Consider the following 10963-nt stretch of genomic DNA (forward strand, 5'->3'; position numbering starts at 1 on the left):
TACTGAAATTTCGAAAATATTTGTTAAATATTTCAATCTAAACAATAGTAAGAGAAATCACTTGCAAAATATTTTAAAGACGAGTGGACGTAAAAACAAAATTGTCACTTATATGAGTATACGAAAAAATGTTGTATTTTTACTGCAATAATTATTTTATTTATTCGTTGATTCCTATTTTATCTTTCGTTTTGTACATCATGGGAGTTTCCCTCGATACAAAAACGATCTAATTTCCATGTCGCAGTGGCGCCCAAGTGTACAATCATTTCTCGTTTATCTGCAGGTACTACCGATGATTGCTGTGTGTAAAAGAGAAAAAAACGTCCGACCGGTATCTGGCTGCAGGAATCAATCATCGAACGAGCATTTCGCAAGTCGAGAAAATGATCGATGCGAGACACGTGACGCGGGGGTCGTGCCGACGACACGCCTTATCAGTCTTCGATCGAAGGGTTCTCCTAATAATCATCGGTCGAGCCACATGCGATTGAAAAGGAAGACGGGAGTCTCGCAATTAGGGTTTCACGCCGGCGTGAGTTTAACTGCATGCAGCGTTTTCGGAGCTTCGAACACACGCGAAGCTCTCCCTGTGTCTATGTTGTATAAATAATGAAAACGTCCCGGGGGGCCGGGAGGGCGGAGGGTGCGGAGAGATATAAGGGAGGCCGCCGCTGATTCACTTGTTTGCGTTTTATTATCCGGGACCTGCCACTTTGCCCATCCCCCGCCCCCGAAACCGAAACGGAGTCTCGATTTACGGACGAGCATCCCCGATGCAAGTAATGCAAATTTTACGTCAACCCCGAGTCTCAGCCTGGAGTAATAGTCGTAAAAAACTATCCCGAGAGTATTAATTTGCGGCCAATTAAGACCGAGGTTAACGCCGCGGTCGAAACGTCCCGTATGGTTTTTACGAGTCAATGGATTCCGCGATTGAAACTATTTTATTTACGACCAGCTGGGGTGAGGCAAATGTATACATATAACTGTTCACAAAATTACTTTGCCGCGTAACTTTGTCCCTCTCCGTTTCTACCATCATCCATATCGTGATTAAGGGAACAGGGACTTTTCCTTCTTCTTCTACGTATTACTTTACCATAAATTTTCTAAAGGAAATATGCGACGGAATGTTTACGGGAACTTACGAAGGTTCGTGTGACTTAAATAGCAGGGGGTGCGCAGGTTGGAAATTTTACTTGATGTCTGACTAAAAAATTTTGAAAATTTCAAAAGGAAAGATTTATTTGGGGGCAAAGAAAAACCACTCTGTATTACTACACTTAAAATACTGAGTCACAGATTAAACGCAGAGAAATTTAGTTTCTATTCTCTCAAGAATCGGAATAAAACTGTAACCGCGTTTTTCTCGAAACTGCTTTCGTCAAATTAATTCTGGTCACATCTTGAAAACTAATGTACCAATTGAATTAAACGAAAGCTAGAATTTGATTCATACATGAATTCTCTACGGTTGGAACTAATACAATTATTACTATTCATACCAAATTTCATTTTTCTTTTCAACAGATGAAAGGTTGAACTTTATGTGTAAATCACACACGTTTCTTTTCCAGAACAGAATTTCTTTTCACACGGTCTTATTTAAATGATTCCAGTTCTAGCTACAGCGACATGCTTTCTGAATATGAAGAACTTTCATTTCTACATTTCAGATCAGCGCAAAAGATTTAATTATCCCGACCATCATCGAAGGACCATTCAATCAAATCCGAATCTGACTGCTGTAACTCATTCCATTTGTTTTTTCGCGAAGAACAAGTATTTTAGCAGAGCCTCAAAGAGTCGATAAATACATCAAAACACATCGAAGGTTTAGATTCTTTTTTTTTTTTAGAATACAAAAAACCAAAAATTCGTAAAAATTATCTGATTTTTCCGTCTACAATTGACAATTTTGGAGCTATTCGAAGACCGTCGAAAGAATCCAGTCGGCAAACTGAATATCTCTACATTATACCGAGTCTCTCGCGTATCTCAGTAGTGGTTAATAATTCAAAAGAATGAACGAACATCGAATTTGTAAAGCGTCGTAAAAATAGGTTAAGCCATGTTTTGGTCTCCGTAAAGAACATCGAAGAACAATGATGATAACGAAAACATTGAACTTTGTTCTAATTCTCTTGACATGTTAATAAAAAATTGAATATGTGGAGCAAGTGTCATCGATCGTAGACTGCAGACGTTTTGTTGAACCGACATTTACCTCATACCCTGCACGTCAGTCTCGGCATGACTGTGTGCTTTTGTACTACGCGTGACATTAATTTTATCGTCGTTTTGATTCGCTCTGCAGATTTTCAAACGGCGCGAGGTGACTCGGCAAGAATGTTATAAGGCGCTGACATTTTTACTCGCTGTGAAGTCTGAGGACATTGATTTAAATTTTCCATGCATGAGGAATTATATACCCATAATTTGACTCTGTCAGGTCGATTTTTCAAAACTCTAATCACTTCGAAGTGACATTTAATATGAAAGACACAATGTTTTTTAAGATTATCGAACAATCTTCGGAAACAAATTTTGGTCCAACTCATGCATCTGATTAAAATAACCGATGGTTTCGTAATATTGAAGGAGTATTTAATAATTAATTGGATTGTTAATCGGAATCGAATTGGACCACTATTTTATCATCATTAGGGTGAAAATTGTGAATATTTTTTGGCGAGGAAATCTCACTAGGCAAGACCTCTGAAAAAGAAATTGATCGTACTCTCAATCTGACTGTATATTTATTTTTATGAGAAGGACAAGATTCTGTGTTACCGATTGATGTTTCAGCTGTTACGTTGAGCATTTGTCCTGCATGTGAAAAGTAGGTATCACGATGTGTTTCGGAAGATTTTGAAAAATTGGGTTTTAGTTGTACGAAGTAATGTTAGGTTCTGAAACAGTGTCAAGACTGGCTAAAAAAACATGACCAACACTAGCGATAATTACACGAATATTATAAACAGTTGAATAAACGGCCTTTTGAAAACGCAACTGACGCATAAGAATTCACACGGGAGATCGGAGTTCTTGAGCCGAACAAAATTGAGTTACTTTCCTATTCTGCAAGCTACCTACAACGAGTATGCTATCTTTTGATAGTCAAAAATTAAAAACTTATTCTGAATTAATTTTAAGATCGAAGACAACAGCAATTTAAATTATAATATCTTGAAATAGTGCGAGTAGATGTAAAGTTTGGCATATAAATCATAAGATGGTTTTTTCAGTGAATCTCATTGTTCACCATACAAAGAAAATATCAAATTCCCGTGACCTGATTTTCTTCTCACGTGTTTGTGCGACTCGCTGTTGAAAAAGTTTTACACCGTGAGAATTGCTTTCTCTCTTCTCTCTGAGAATGGAAAATCAACAATGTAAATTGTAAATGCTCGACGAATAGACACGCATGTGAAACGAACGAGGAAAGGATGATCACTCACCTATGCATTAGTTTTATACCATGCGAATGTTGGTTCCGTGTGTATTGAGCGCAATGTAGAGAAAAGCAGTCGCGTATAAGAAATCGCGACTGTAATTGCGCATCTGTTGATCACCAGGCCGTTCCGATACACGTTTGTACAATATGCACGCGAATAATTGGTTCGTCGACTTGTTTCCATGTAAGGTGTAATACAAAGGAAACGAGTGAAAATTTCGCACGTCGTTGAAAGCAAGAAAAGCTCATTCAGCTCGTGCGTAAAAGCTCGGCGTCAGGCGTGATTCTAACAAAACGACGAGTGAAAATAGTTTCCATGTCTCCAAAATCACCCCCTTTCGAAACGCTAAGGCTCCGGATCACTGTCCTCCTTTAAATTTTGCATCGCGTTTCACCGAATCGACCTGTTTGAAATCCGCGAATCGGGCGCTTTTTACCCCGGTGCCGGGGTGCAGAAAATGTTGTTCGGATATCGCCGTCCGAGGGTTCGGGCTGGGCTCGCGATAGTCACTGTTCTACGCGAATCTCGTGACGACGGCGGAAAGCTCAGGAACGGGAAACGAGGTCTGCCTGCTCCGACGGCGTGGCGCGCGCAGAACGCGCACCGATCACACGGGGCTGGAACGTCATGGAACGTGGTGGAAAATGGCGTCCATTGACGTCCTCGTGACGTCCGAAGCTACAGGGTGCGCAACCCCCGCCCACCCTGAGCTTAGGCGAGTCAAGCACGAAGTCTCGACGCTTCGATAACGAGGCCACAGGTGCCGATCGACTAGATCGCAGATATTAATGAGGGTCGCATCGGGGATGGGATTGGTCGGAATTGTACCAGCTTGTGAGAAGGACAGACAGTGTTCGAAAATTTTCAAAAGCAATGGAACGGTTATCACATCGGGTGCTTTTTTGCTTTTCATTACCTCTGGCGATGGAAGAGAAGTATTGGCTTCGCTCGAAAATTACTTTTTATAATTTCAACGAAACTTTACGCTGTCGAACTATAGAATCTGAAAAACAGGTTTTTAGATACATGTCGGTATGGATTTCTGTGATTATCTCTGAAACGGCTCGACGAAAAAATTTTAAACTTACAAGATCTTACAATCGAATGATGGGCATTGAAAATTGCCATGTTCCGTTTAATTCAAACTTACAGTTCTACTGGAAATAAATCTATTTGTGTTGTTTGTGTGAAAGAATATCATCGTTCTGATTACGAAATCTTGTTCGAAGCAGACCCTCAGGAATTACCAAATAAAAACATTTTTTTTTTTTTTTGATTATTTCAGTGCTTCACGTGCGAAGGGGATATCAGTACATTGTTTTTATTCCTTTGCGTCAATCTAAATAGACATTTGGAGCATATTTTGAAATTTTCCAACTGGGATGAAAATGGGGGAGTACAATTAAGTCGGTATAAATATTTCTGAGAACTCGTATTTTTAAAATGATTTAGTAGTTCCAGATGACTTGCCTCAAAATAAATTTCATATTCAAAAAGATCAGACTTTTTTTATACAAAAAATACGGTGGATCATATTTTTCTACCTACGATAGGAGGTGCTGAAAATTCTAAGCCAAAAATTTAAATTGAAACGTTTTCTCGAGGAATTTTGACCTAAAAAGGTTCAAAAGATACAAGAAACATTTTGGCCTGCTCTTGACGACTATAAAATGACAATTAGTTTGAAAAACTTGCAGAGTGCAGATTACGGGCTTTGAGTTATTTGTAATTTTCGAGGATACGTAATCCCATGAAAACGCTATTACGCATCTGATATCAGTATCTTTATGTTTTAGGAATTATCATCAACAGATATCTACTACAAAAATTGAGTATTTTTCGTAAGGGAGCTCTGAGTTTGAGAGACAAGAGAACAGTTGGTGCAGAACCACTTATTGAGTAACTTATTGGCCACGCTCTACTCGTCGTCGGAAAATTGGGTCAAGAGTTCTAAGCCTGAGCCCCCGATCAAAGCTGCAAACGAGTGGAACTCCACGTGGTACTTGAAACTCTCAAGTATAATACGACTGTACGCCGTTGAAGAAGCTATACGTGCATGCTTTCGAACGGTGATCGGATTAGCTTTTGACTCCTGTCCAGAGAATGAAATAGAATATAAGTTACGATTGATACTCACAAAGTACAGTGAAACACACCGTCAGTGGAAGGGAATGAAAACTACAGGAACATTACACACATTATATGTGGAATAGTTCGATTCATGAGTCATAGTGACATTTTGTATACCAATTAACCGAACGAAAGGTCTTCCGAAAAGTTGCCGCTGTTGAAAGTTCGTACATCTAGACAGTTAATAGCAGACAGAAGTGATCATGAATATTATTCTTAAACATACTTCAGTCCTTGTCGTCTTCTACGTTGTTGAAAATTGCAATTTCCGCTATTTCGATATCGCAAAACAAACCGTCTGAAACCGGGTTATCAAATAATGGAATGAATTTCGTCTGCGAGCTCCGATTTCTCTCTTGTTCGTTGATGTCTGTTTGGCCAAATTGGATCAATCTCCGCCAGGGAACTATCCCGGTAGGTTTTAATAGCTCTTCCAATTTACCAAATTTCGGAAGAATCGTTGAGCTGAAACATGAATGAACGAGTTCTGACCGTCGCATACTTTGGCCGAAAAAGTAACGAAGATGCAAATTGGGATGTATTTTTGTTCAGAACTAAGTCCAGTTTAGCTAGGACCGATATTATCCCATAAATAGATAACAAGATACTTCGTTAGTAATCCTTTCACGAACTACGTGGGTGACTCGTCGAATCCATTGCTCGATAATGAAATATGAAATACCAACGTGGGTTGTACCAATACAGAGGTTCGAAATACCATTGAGCACGTTGTATGAATACCTAAGAATACTGCAGTGAAATGCCACGGGCTATAAATAAGCTTGTCGAATACCCTTGCGAGCGTAAATTTCCTCAACACCATCTCCTCAGGAATTTTTCCAGTCAATGGAATATCCCGTACAGCCCACAATCCAGCAGATTTCATCGCATTTGGTATTCTTACGGTCTGTTCGTTCGCACATGTACCTACATCTAGGGAAATAAACTCGATAAGCAGCGTGTCCTGTGCCCGACACGTGTAGATAATCATGTATAGGTGACGGTATACGCAGGATGGAGGATCAGGAGTGCCGGACACTCGAGTGGTAAGTACGGGAGGATTTGTGGTTATTCTTAGGGGTGACACGAAAGCAAGCTGTTACTGCCCATTTAGATCTTATCGATCGACGGCGGCTGGTGTAGGTTAGTCTCGGCCTTTCCGTTGCGTCATGGGCTGAACCTTGCCCGTTTAGTCCTTACACATACTACACATGCCAGTTTATTGTTAGATAATGTTTTATAGGTGGGCGCAAGGCACCGTGGCTAACTGTAAGTTCGTGACGTAGTTTGGCAATCAGGGTCTACCAGACACGCGAAATGTGAAGTCATCGAATGTTGTAGTCAGTTTCGTGGCACGCACATACATAAGCGTCCCATTTTAGAAGGCTAAACCCGATCACCGCCTCTATTCGACGACGGTCGAAATTAGCGGAGGTAAGAGAGATTCGTTCGATCGTGCCGTCTTTCTCAATATCCCTCAGCCGAAGTTGCCGACTGCGTTTGAGCAGATAAGGTAAACTACGGACATGGCACGCAAGGAAGATTCACGGACCATCCGGAATCAACGGTCTGTGTCAAGGCATCATTTCGATTTGCCAAATACAGGCTATTTCCTCCAGAAGTATGGGGGTAACGCTTTGTGAACCGTAAATTTACTTCCCTACTTCAGAAGCTAATAATTCTTGGTCAGTTCGGCAGAAAGATAGCTTTCTTTGTCTTGTCTCACGGAAATGCGATTCACACGCTTAGATGGCTTTATTCCAAGTTTAATTGTGCTTTAGTAACGTTACATAGCTCGTTAATAAAGAACTGGTGTGTTTTTAATAGATTATTCATGTGTGTTTATAGTTTTGTAGCAAAAGATACTTTAATGCAAAATTCATATGATCTGTCAATTCGTAACTACGAATAATGAATGATTTTTATAAATTTAATTACCTAAGAATTCAATCCCATTGACTACGAAGCGACAGTCACTGATCCTAGACAGTGATATCGTATTTTAATAGTTCAATGCACCAATCGCCAGAAATTACAGAAATTATCTTTCGTGTCGATTTCAAAGTCCCGTGTCGTTCTGTCTCTCTCATTCAAGTGAATCCACGATCCACCTCAGAGACACTCTTGATTTTTAGAATTCAAGAAGGGGTTCGAAAAATTGCTTATCGCACTTGGCAATGTATGCAACACCGGAAGAGTCTACGAGTGCAGCAAACGGTGCAGAATTCGAAATAAATTTGCATAATATATTGAGATAGATATTGAAGAGGGCGGTCAGGCCTTGCAGGCGGAGGCTTACGAGCAGCGAAAGGAGCGTCTTGAGAAAGGCTTCTGTTCCAGGCTCGTCCGTCGACCCCTCAAGGGAGCCGAGACCTTATCAACGGGAGGGAGAGAGGAGGGTATTTATCAGAGGTTCAGATGCACAGACCCCTCAGTCGGTCTCTGACTCACCGCGTGCTTGGCGCCTGATTCTGGCATATGGACCAGGGAGTGAATACACCTACACAAGGCAGTAAAACATACACAATGCCCGAGCATAGCAGATCAGAGAGTGAGAGGGAGAGAGAGAAAGCTACAGAGGCTGCAACCCCGCAGCTTTTTAGCCCGGCATCCTGTAGGAACCAGTGAGTCATCCAGTCTCCCACCCCCATTCAGGAAGAGATCCACCCCATAAGGATCGCGAGCTTACATTAGCCTCTGAAACCCGGTGAGCTGCATGTGTACAGTGTTCCGTTATGGTTTATTATATTCCGACGCATATAGCGTCGCCACCATGTCGCACAGTTTCGTCCAATTTGCAACCCCCGAACGAAGATCCTAATCTCCGAGGCCCGCGTGTACGCTACAGCTTTGGTGATGCAGGCTAAAAAGGTGTCAGAGATATGTCGCTTATCAGGTTACGCATCGCTTGTTTGCGAACTACTTTTGGGCACCAGAAACGACGACTATTTTCCTATACCCGCATACACGTAAATCCACCGGGGAAGCCCCGACACCGCCTGTACTACTGTAATACACACGTTAAGATCCAAATCGAAACACGGTCATTGATACACCGAGTCACCCTCCGTATTCTATTACAGTAGTTTTAACCCGTCGATATTGAAGTATGCTGCGGGGATGCTTACGTCTGTAAGTCCCAATGCACGTGCGCTCGTTGCCAATTTACTGGAACTTGGAAACTGATAGTGCAGATACGTATTCAAAGTATCTGCGTCTTCAATTTTATCATGCTAGTGTAAGGTTATTCGAATATTTCCTGTTGTTATATGTGTTGCAAATACTTGGTCTATGTTGTTGACTCGAGTGTGGGACGGAGGGCCCATCATCGTTTGGCAATCGACTGCTGAGTGGCCCGTTCTAGTCATCGAGCAATCATGTTCTATTCATATACGACCGGTGTGTGTAGACGTGACGAACAGCCTACTTTGCAAGAAGTCCGCGCGTCAACCTGTTTGCAAAATTCCATTTCGGTAACAATAACGTCAGCTTTATTTTGCACTCTATCATTTGCTCAGCTGTCGTCCGATCGGGGCATGATTCATCAGGTAAATGACCTCGTGTATAGTTAAAGCTATTATATATGCTGACAACTTAAAGTTGAACGAAAATAATAATCATAAGAATGATATTTTTTCAATGTCGACTTTTTGCGTATAGTGGGCAAAAATATAATCGATCATACCTACGTTGCCTTTGGACTATCGTCATGAGTTGCAAAACCTGACACCGAATGGATTTATTTCATCGATGTGATTATTCGGCGCAACCTGTGAAATATTCACACCTTTCTTGCACTCGCTCTTACCCAAAATGATTTCCATCCTCATTAACTTCGATGCACTAGCTGTGGCTAGCCTAATTATGAATAATGGCAACAGCAATTAGATGTCCTCGTTAAACCATTATCGTGGCAATTCGGTACTCATAACGTGGCGCAAAGAACGGAGAAGAGATTATGAAGAACTTTCCGTGGCGTGATGAGAAGGTGCTTTTGTTTACTTTCCATCGAAAGCACTGAGCTGCAACGAATGCACTACCCTCATTTGTTCGTAAAACTTCGTTTATTTTGTTGCTCGTCCGTTTCAACCTGCAACGTCATCATCCGCGACACCAATTTATTAACCACACCAAACGTCAAAAACATGAAATTACCGTAAGAAGTTCCGAGCCACGTTTCCACATCTGGAATAAGTATCACAACATCAATTTCGAACCTCGTAGCACCAAGTGCCCAACTCATGTAAATGAATACTACTCTCAATCCCTCCTAAAAAACACGTAGAAACCTCGGCCATCCATTGATCCATCCACATTGCAACAATCGATGATCCAAAACCACGTTGAAAAATTGTCACGAAGGAAAAAATGGGCGTGAAGATGACGGGGCAAGTAACAGCCCGATCGTTCGTGAAGCGGGATCCTCACTTTAGCTTTTCGGGTCCGATAATCCTTGGCAAGACGAGTCATCTTCTCGGCGAGTCCCCTTGTTCATCTTCTCAAAACCGCCAAAGCCACGGCCGACTTCCTCCGAGAAGACAGCCTCGTCTCGAATACTCTCTCTTCTCGTACCTGAAGCGGTGGATAGCTGAAATCTGGTACGGTATCATCAAGCGAGTGAAGAGCATCTTTTTGGCCCGATCGGATAGCAAAGAGAGATCCTCGAAGATAGACTCCGAGGTGGAGAACGTATTCCGGTGCTCTCCCCGTTGGAACCGCAAACATTTAGGACTAGGGGACCACGCGGACCGGAAGTGGGACCAGTCCTACCCAGATAAGAGTTTTATGTCCTTTGACGAGGAGTGCAGCGTCATCTTGAATGGGAAGGAGGCCAGTTTCGATGACGGCTGCGTTTCGTCCGATGCTGACGATCATTTCAAGCTTCAAGGTCCTTCGAAGGACGATATTTCCGCGACTAGGACGGAGGGTAGCCAGTTGGAAGGTCCGCAAGACAACGCGGTAGGAGAATGGGTACAGACTGATTATGCTGGAGAAGTTTGGTGCTCAAAGTCTGAACTTGACACTGTGATACCTGAACTGAAACCGATTACAAGAGCGAAACGCCCTTCTTCTCGTATTCCTCGGTTGTGCACTCGGTCTAAAAAGTCTGTCATCAACCGCTATTGAGTATCTGTATTATAGACGCTGTGTTACACGAATAATACTTACCTTAGACTCCGCCTTTGTTGTACTTTCCTTGTTTTTCTTCTTCTTAAGTTGCAAGTATCTGGACGATTGTTAACTGAGAAAGAAGACTTCAAAGGAAATTTTTAATACGGCGGTAGTTTCCTTTTAAGTCTGTTATTCTTTCGGAATTTCAAACTTAAAGTCTACCCTTCCCATAAAATTGCACCAAACTTAAAACAATTGAT

At 41.7% G+C, this 10963-nt stretch overlaps 1 protein-coding gene across 5 annotated transcripts in view; it reads left to right on the forward strand.

The window, feature by feature from the left end:
- The window catches only part of LOC107225845, a 135035-nt gene that overhangs the window by 99689 nt on the left and 24383 nt on the right, over positions 1-10963 (forward strand). For 2 of the 5 annotated variants that reach the window (XR_006904039.1, XR_006904040.1), the window contains exons 2-3: positions 287-535; positions 1680-3296. The exons of the other annotated variants lie outside the window; for them this stretch is intronic. The gene's annotated coding sequence lies outside the window, so the exon portion shown is untranslated. Of the gene's footprint in view, positions 1-286; positions 536-1679; positions 3297-10963 lie in introns of those variants that run through there. 5 annotated transcript variants of the gene reach the window in all.

This window comes from Neodiprion lecontei, chromosome 4, assembly GCF_021901455.1.
Source record: "Neodiprion lecontei isolate iyNeoLeco1 chromosome 4, iyNeoLeco1.1, whole genome shotgun sequence".
Lineage (NCBI taxonomy): Eukaryota > Metazoa > Arthropoda > Insecta > Hymenoptera > Diprionidae > Neodiprion > Neodiprion lecontei.